The 9,263-nt window shown below is 38.2% G+C and overlaps 1 pseudogene; it reads right to left on the reverse strand.

Annotated features, from left to right (window-relative positions):
- Positions 1–1,204: 1,204 nt before the first annotated feature.
- LOC132416054 (small ribosomal subunit protein uS5-like) lies at positions 1,205–2,056 on the reverse strand (annotated as a pseudogene).
- Between the last annotated feature and the right edge of the window lie 7,207 nt (positions 2,057–9,263).

The raw sequence follows: 9,263 nt of genomic DNA on the forward strand, positions 1-9,263 counted from the left end.
AAAAAAGATTTTTTGAGCACAGAGGAAGTTGTGAACATTCTCTACCTGAGGGATTAAGGAAAGTTTCATAGAAGTGTGATATTTTTGTTTGACAGTTAAGACAATAGTTTGTCAGGTGGATGGGGGTTGTAGCATTCCTTTAAACTGGATCTGTGCATTTTATCTCAATGAAGAGACGCTCCACAGTTTACTTAGAAAAGTGATCATATAGCCTTTCAGAGACTCAGCCATTTGCTGTCAAGCTGCCATCCCTGGTGAAATTGCCCCTAATTCCAGAGCAGTTGGAACTATGGAAGTGAAAGTTGTTTCACTGTAACACGTTTTCTTCTTCCATAACAACCTTTTGACATAATTTTCCTGTTTTAACATCAGTATTAGTACAGTTCTCCAGAGAAACAGAATAAATAGGATATATATAGAGAGAGTTAGAGAGCCAATGGTGTAAATCCAGTCTGAGTCTGAAGGCTTGAGAACCAGGAATGATGATGGTGTAAGTCCCAGTCGAAGTTTAGGAGAAAACCAATGTCCCATCTCAAACGCTCAGTCAGAAAGCAAACTCAACCTTCCTCCATCTTTTAGTTCTATTCAGGCCTTCAATGGATTGTATGATGCCCACCAACATTAGGGAGGGCCATCTGCTTTACTCAGTCCCCCAACTGAAATGCTAATCTCTTCTTGAAACATTCTTAAAAACACACCCAGAAAAAAACGTTTAACTAGATGTCTGCACATTCTGTGGCCCAGTCAAGTTGACATATAAAATTAACCATAATACCATCTGATCAGATAGGGTATATTTACCTCCTTCTCCTCAAAGAGAGAAGCAGTTAGTGAATATTGAATAGTATCAGGTCTATGTGGACTTCGTCAACTTACTACTTCACCACAGGTTCTTCTTAAGAAGATCACAGATAACAAGGACATATAAGGGAAAGGATGATAAAAATGTCTTCCTTGACCTCTATGTATACCTGAAAATTGGGGAGATTGTATATGGACAGAACAATGTCACACTCAGAGACTGGAGGAAAGGACAATCATAACTTTCTCCCCTTTCTTTTTTCCCACCCATGATAAGGAACACCTGGAGAGAGAGAGTCCTATTCAAAATAGAACTAAAAAGAAATTGAAAGGGCATTAAAAGAGCTGGAGTGTGATTTTTTTTTTTAACCAGCTTCATTCACTTTATTTTTCTCATATAAAATTATGTGGTGGCTACAGCTGGCACCTGCGTCCTCTGCATGGAAACTCTGGTGGGGGTCTTTACAAGATGGTCAGTGAATTCATGATACAGAGACTTGGTGAACACTGTCTCTTTCCAGAGATCAGGAGTGAGATAACTGTAGGTCTTGGAAATGGCATCAAAAGTGGCCTTGGCGAAATTGCCCAGGGTGGTGGTGCAGCCCCTGGCAGAGATGTAGCGGTTGTCAATTCCAGCCATTATCAGTAGCTTCTTGGGCACAGGGGCTAAGACAATGCCCGTGCCCCTGGGGGCAGGGATGAGGCACACCAGCACAGAGCCACAGCGGCCATTCACCTTGCAAGGGATGGTATGGGGCTTGCCAATCTTGTTCCCCCAGTAGCCTTGCTGCACTGGGACGATGGAGAGCTTGGCTTGAATGATGGCCCCACGGATGGCAGTGGCTTACCTCCTTAGAGCACTTGACACCCAAACCACATTGTCCGTTGTAATCCCCAGTGGCAACAAATGCCTTGAACTTGGTCCGATGGCCAGCACAGGTCTGCTTTTGCACAGGCATAATCTTCAAAACCTCATCCTTGAGGGATGCCCCCAAGAAAAAGTCAGTGATCTCAGATTCCTTGATGGGTAGAGAGAAGAGATAGATCTGCTCCAGGGACTTGATCTTCATGTCCTTGACCAGGCGGCCCAGCTTGGTGACAGGGAGCCTCTCCTCGTCCTCGGCCTTGCCTCTGTGAGCTCCGTGGCCTTGGCCCCGGCCCAGGACCCCTAGGCTGAAGCCTCTGAGGAAGCCACCTCGGCCTCCCATTCCAGGGCCCCCAGGGCCTCCGGACCCTCCCGCAGCACCAGCGTCATCCGCCGTTTGGTGTTTTTATGGATAAGAAATTGAATGTGATTCTTGAAAGACTCGGTGCTGCCTGGAGATTTGACTGTAGGTAGGCCAATTCTTACCCCACTCTCCCACACACATACATAAAACAGACATAACATGAGCAACGTATAAAAGCACTTAAGAAAATTATAGGACAAGAGAAAAGGAGGAAATTAGAAGTGAGTGGGGAGAAACTGAGATATTTTGCATGCGTATTTTGTGCCAGGCTCTGTGTTTGGCTCTATCTCAAATCCTACCTGCACTAGTGTATCAAATGGAACAGGACCCATTTCAAACACACCCTGCTGGTTTCCAACTGTGTTAGCATCTTAGATGAAGAAACATATCTTCTTTCAGTGTTGCCCATCTCACCATGTTTTCACACAGCAGAGTAACCTTTCTCAAAAGCAACCTGAAGATAACACTGCACCCCCTACTTGAAACCACTCAATAACCTTCAAAGCCCTTGATAAAGTTTAAGATATTAGGCTAAGTTTACAAGGCTCTTTGCGATTTGGTACTGCTTATTCTCAGATTTTATCGCTTTTTTCTCCTATCTCTCAGAATTTATTTTCTCTTTGTTCTCAGATTTTATCTCCATCTTCTTATCATTCCAAGTAAACATAGACACTCCACATTCATGAAAATATATCTTCTCTCAGATCTTCTCATGTACCATGTGCCATTCACACATGAAGATCCATCAGTCTGTAAAAGCTTCCCCAAATAGTCCACTGCCTACTCCTATGCCCACCGTCTCTGAATGCACAGTTTATATTCATCCTTCAGGTCTCACATCCAAATACAAGTCCAAAGCCCTTCTTAGTGCTCTCTAGTTCCTCGTACGTATTTGTCTTAAACTTATCTCTGAGTTTCTGCACATGTAGAGAAATTGTTTTTGCCTATTTTATTCTTCGCACCTGGCATAGTAACTGACCTATGATAGCCTCCCCCAAATTGTATTTCAAATCAAAGATTTTCAGTGGCTCAAGAAGATACATTTATTCTGAAGTCATACCAAAACATAAAGTGCCCTAAGTATTGAATGATTCTGACTGACAACACTGGGGAAGTGACTGTCAGTGTGCACATACACACACATACACACACATATATGATAATAAGCGATTTCAGTGATTAAGCGCTTGGGAGTCACCAACAACTTCCTGAGGTCGCATGTCCACAAGTAGAAGTGTTTTTGCACTTGTAAGTTGGAAATGCACCCATTCATTCATTCAATCATTCATTCATTTATCCACATCTACTTTGTGATCATATTAAGCTTGCCCCAAGGACCAAAAATCAAAGATATATTTCATGATTTCAAAGTGTTCAAAGCTCAGTGGAAAAAGAAAAGTATTATGAAGTCAAAAAGATACAAAATAGTAGGAGATGAATCATCAGTCTTCCACCCTCAAGAAGCTATGTCCTCAGTGGTGATGTACAGCATGTAACTTTTATCTGTGTCCAGAAATAAAAAGCTGATATCAGCATTGCAGAAGATGTGTTCTCCTCAGTTATAGTAGATATATTTGAAAATGCTTTTGTTTTACTTTTGTGTCCCTGGAACTATGGGTTCTCCGTTTTCTGCAGTCATTCAAGATCTCACCCCCGGTTATTCCGTGAGGAAAGGGATGGGATAATGAATGTGTCAGAACATACAAGTCCAGTTCTGGAAGTGCTGATAGCTGACTCTGTGACCTTAGGCAAGTTGCTTCTCTTCTCTTGGTCTTGGCTATTTTCTTTATATAAATCTAGACATAGATCAGGATGATTAAATGTGAGGTTGTAAATAAATGTAAGCTTTATTGCCTAAAGAAAGTGTTCAACAAAATTGGAAGACTTTTTTCCACTTGGAATAAAGTTTAAAACATCTAGGGACCTTTGTTGATATTTGTATTTGTAATTTTTAAAAAAATCTTGGGACAAAATCCTCTTTCTTTGCTCTTTTCTGATATGAATTTTTTGGCATCAGTGCCTTCAGAATCCTTTGTCCCTTGTCCACAGAATTGCATGCATTTCCCAGTAATTCTCCATTTCTACTCCATGGCCACTTGTTGTCCAGATATTTCTCTCTGATGTTCCTATAATGGGAAATATAACACAATAATCAACACATTTGTCCTCAGTACAGAGAACTTTTGAATGCTGCTTTATTTCAAGCATAAACTTTAAAAAGTTTGGGAGACTCTGGAACACAGTGGAAAAAATCTAGAGTGGACTAAGAGAAGACAAGCAAGCAATATATTATGTGAACACATCTAATTCAAAATTCTCAGACTCTTTTTTCCAGAAAGAACATTGGCATGATTTTTTAAAAAAGAAAGAAAAAGAGCTATGTCTGGCTTTATTATTCACAGACTCTGTAAAGTTGGTTGTTTCTTTGGGCCTTAGTTTCCACAACAACAACAAAAAATGAATATTGGAATAAAAGAAAGCCTGTTTTTGTAAGCTTGAATTTTTATGCCAAAATTACTTGCATATATATGAAATATAAATCTAAAAATATATATACTTATGCATGCTTATATGTATATTATTATGTATAAAACAAAACAGACAAGTTTGACTAAACCAGGGTTCTGGTGCCAAAGCCAAAATCACTGGGCATCTTTTTCCAATGTTGAGCCCATCCAAAAATACCTATATGAGTATGTGTGCACACATGCACTCTTTTGCACACACATACACACACACACATATACACGAAAGCAGGTTGTAGAGTCAAATTTTATATAAATATTTGAATTGATTATGATAAAAAGACTTACAAAGGTGTAAAAGCAATCACTTAAAATTATAGTTTCCATAAATGTCATTAATCTTACTAGATGTTGACAAACTGCTTTAAAATGCATTGATTCATATGTCTACTACGAAGTGTAACTGTGAATCTTAGCCAGTGATTAGAATTATAGCGTTTTTATTAATTTATTCCAGTCTTACAGACATATATCCATATGTCACTATTTTCATTGACTTAACTACTAGAAAGGTAGATAAACTCTTCATATACCTGTTGAACTCTTCTTTTCTTTTCTTTTGTGAATTGTCTTCAATACTCTTGTTGCATTTTTCTATTTAGTGTATAGTATAGATATAGTGAATCTTAGGTACTGCAAATACTTCTTTCCAAATCTGTTGTTTTGTCTGTTTCCTTTTTTATGGTATGTAAATCAGTAAGATTTATAATTTCTATCTTGTCAAATAGGGCTTAATTTCTAGTTTTTCAGATGTAATGGTTATACATGAAGTTCTTAAAAGGGCCTACAGTGCTCTATGTGACCTGATTCAATTCTCTCTCTCAATCCCCCTCCCCCACCCCACTCAGTTTCTTGTAGCCACATACCTACCTTGCTTTTCCTTAAAGACCCAAGGCACACTCCCACATTAGAACCTTTATATCAACTCTTGCCTTTGCTCAGGGTTCTCTGGTCCAAGGAATCTGCCTGAATGATTAGTTCACCTTCCTCAAGTCTTCGCTCAAGTGCCACATTTTCAGTCCTATCTTTTGGCATTAATTAGTATTGTAATCTGACCTACTCTCTACCCACCCACTCTGGCTTCAGCATTCACAGCTTCTCTTTCACTGCTTTATGCTCTTTATTCCTTTTTTTCTATAGCATTTGTTATTTCCTGACAAAATCAATCATATAATTGTTTATTTTGCTTGTTATTGTCTGCTACTTATTAAACATGGAGCTCTGTGTTTTGTTCATTTATGTGCCTCAAACACCTAGCATAAACAAGGTGCAGTAAATATGTAGGAATGAAGGATGCATTGTCTTTCTAGTTTTACATGTGAGTTTTTTTACATCATTTTGTTATTATCATTATTTTTACATTTAGGTTTGGTCTCTATCCTAAATGGGCTTTATTTTTTCTGCATAGTATAGCAGAGTGGTCCACTTTTATTAACTTCTAGATGGATAGTGGTTGTTCCAGCTTTATTTTATAAATAGCACACTTCTCTTTCCTCTAAATTAAAATAACATCTCTATTATACCTTAAATTATGGTACATATTTAAAGCCAAGTCTGGATCTTCTTTTCTTTTTCCATGACCTTTTTTTCCCCATCCAGTGTTATACTGATTTGATTAAGGTAGCTTGAGAGTATGATCTCTCCATTTAGAACTGTACCCCCTTTGCATGGGCAATTTCCCCCTACCTTGCTTAATTTTCCACTTCTAACACACTTTTCAAGTTATAGCCTACCATACAATTTTACTTATTGTGTTAATGGATTATATTTCCTTTATCCTCTCTAGAATATGTGTTTAATGAGGTCAAGGGTTTTGTTTCTTTTGTTAACTTATTTATCCCTATGTGTAAAGAAGGACAAATATATGGGCATTCATGCCCAATAATACCTTTAGAAATGAAAAAGTCGATTTTGATTTCTAGAAGTGCATTGTTACAACAGAAAAAGACTATTGTTAAATGTATTTCTTCATCACCTTACCAAATATTGCATTAATTCTGGTATAATATTTTAAGATTCTCTAGGTAAGCAGTCACCTCACCATCAAAACAAGAGATTATTTTAATCTCTTCCAAGTGTTTTATCTTTTTAAAAAAATTTTCCTTCTTATCTTATTTGTTGGAACCTCAATATATTGTTGAATAATACTGGGTATAGTGAATATTCCTGCACAGTGTCTGCGTCAGTGTGTGTCACCTGGTTAACACTCCATAAATCTCTGTTGAATGAAATTTGCTGAAGGAAACCATTTATTATATAATGCTAAATTAAAAGTAAAGCATAAAATGCCGTGTGGAAGAAACCAGTCAAGAAAGAGTACAACCTGTCTAATTCAAATTTTATGAAGTTCAAGAACAGGCAAAATTAATATATTGGTGATAGACATCAGAAGAGTGGTTTCTCTGGAGAGGGTGTTGACTGGGATGAGCAGGAGTTCTGGGATGTTGTGCTGCAAATGTGCCTAGAATAGTTCCTGACATACAGTAGGATGTTCATTATATATTTATTGAATGAGTGAATATACTTGAAGTGCACTAAAATTCTCACAATGGGCTTAAGTATCACTTGGAAGCAGATTTCGAGTGTCTTCTACCTCTGATGGAATTGTGTTTGCATCTGCCAAGATAGGGTGTGAATGAGCAATGGGGCATTCTCTGAAAGAAAAGTCCTCTTTCTTAGCTCAAATGGCAAGTCGTGTAGCACAGCAGAAAAAAATGGATGATATTTAATGTCTGGAAGATTCACTTGGAATCCTGATTTCACCACATTCTCTTTTTGTGAAGTTTGCCTGGCTGCCCATATATTCAGAGACCAATTTTCTTCGTCTGCAAAACAGAAATGTTTCTGAAATTGAGTGAGATGATAGTACTCAGCCTCTACTAAGCATTCACTACATGCCACCCTCTATGCTAAGAACATTGCATATGTTACCACATTTCTTTTGTGTGAAATATGTGAATTACTTAGCATAGAACTCAATAAATATGCATTTCTCCTCTATGATGATTGAACTTTTAAGACCCCTCCAATTAGCTTTCTATATGTTTATATTACCTAATTTCTTTTCTTTACATTTTGTAAATTATTCTAGACGGTACTTTGCTGCCCTTTCCCTAAAGACTTTAAATTCCATTGCCTTCTTGAGTTGCATAAATTCATTGGATTACCAAATTTTAGTGTGGTGATGGCATGTAATCTTTTCCAAAATAAATATGGTATTATCGCTGGTCAAGGGTCATCTGAAAGCTTTAGGATACTTTGGGTGAAGTAGAATTGTTTTCTTCTGATACACCAAATTCCATTTTTTGACAACCCTCTGCCTTTCAGTCATAGATTTTTGTTTTGTTCTCTGAAACAGCATAGTTCTCTGACAAGCTTGAGATAGGTGAATATCAAAATCCCCATGAATATATCACACATAAAACAAGTAAGGTGACAATAGCACTATTTTATAAATGTAAACTTTGGAAGGAGTGGCATATTCGATTTAAGATTTCTTGAATCAGCAAAGGGAGTGGAATTTGGAATAGATTCTCATGGAGAATAAGAACGGTTGAGTAAAGAAGGGTAGATGGATTTCTGGGCTTCCAGGGACTTATGCCAACCTAGGAGCTGCCTTGGTTAAGAGTGTGGAGAAGCAATGTTTGCAGAAGAGATTCCATAAAAGAGGGAGAGAAATATTGATGGAGGCTTCTTCCTGAAATGTGGGTTTAAGAAAGGTCACTGGTTGAATGGGCGGGTGCAAGGACTTAACTTGAATCACATTAGCAATGTCAGAACAAGAAGGAGTTGATGCCCCTTTAGTTTCACCTAAATTTATCCATAGCGATATTTGTGGAGTGTCCACTCTATGCCAAGCTCTATGCTAGGTCTTTCCAGGAGTTATTGCATTTACTATTCAGAGCAGCCTCTGAGTTAGGGATTACAAACCCAGATGAAGAAATTGAGGCTAAGGGAGGTGAAGTGGAAGAAATGAGAAAAAACATGTATAAAAACTTTTTCCTCCTCTGGAACACAAATGAGAATGAGGCATGCGTTTTTAAAAAGTACTACGATTTCTCTGTCCACCACCCCACCCCACCAGCTTTTTTTAATGTCCCCGAAAGGCTGGGATTAGGAATCCTCCCACAGCTCATCTCTCTTGAGAGCTTTCCTAACACTGCTTCTGATTAAACTAACTGATTAGACCCAATGGCATAAGGCACAGCTTCTGTCCTTTGAGAAAGAACAAATAAGAATGAAGTGTTAGATTGCAAAGTAATTATATATTCTGTTCAAGTGTCAACCATCTGTTGCAGTTGTTTAAAAAGCAGACGTAAGTCAACTGTTGAGGTGAGATGTTTACCATTGCAAACACACAGTAAGTTTACGACACTAATAGAGATTCGTTGTTCTACCATGTGCCTGGAAGCTGCAGTGGGATTCTGCTGATGTCTTGGGAAGCCCACCTTCCGGTGAGGGTACAGGTCATAGCTCCAGGTAGCTGATGATTAAGTACTAGTCTTAATATTTCAGAACTGGAAAGCCTTCTTAAAGGATCAACATTCTGTTTACAGATGGAAAAACTGAGATAAGTGAGGGCAGGGAACTGCTTATTTTATACTTAAAATTTCAGTGCTTATAGTTTTCTGTGGAAATTTTACGTTTGCACATAGGGTTCTCCCTCAGGTGTATTAAGTCCCTAAAGGAAGGGACACAATTGTCCCTA

Source organism: Delphinus delphis, chromosome 20, assembly GCF_949987515.2.
Source record: "Delphinus delphis chromosome 20, mDelDel1.2, whole genome shotgun sequence".
In the NCBI taxonomy this organism is placed as follows: Eukaryota; Metazoa; Chordata; class Mammalia; order Artiodactyla; family Delphinidae; genus Delphinus; species Delphinus delphis.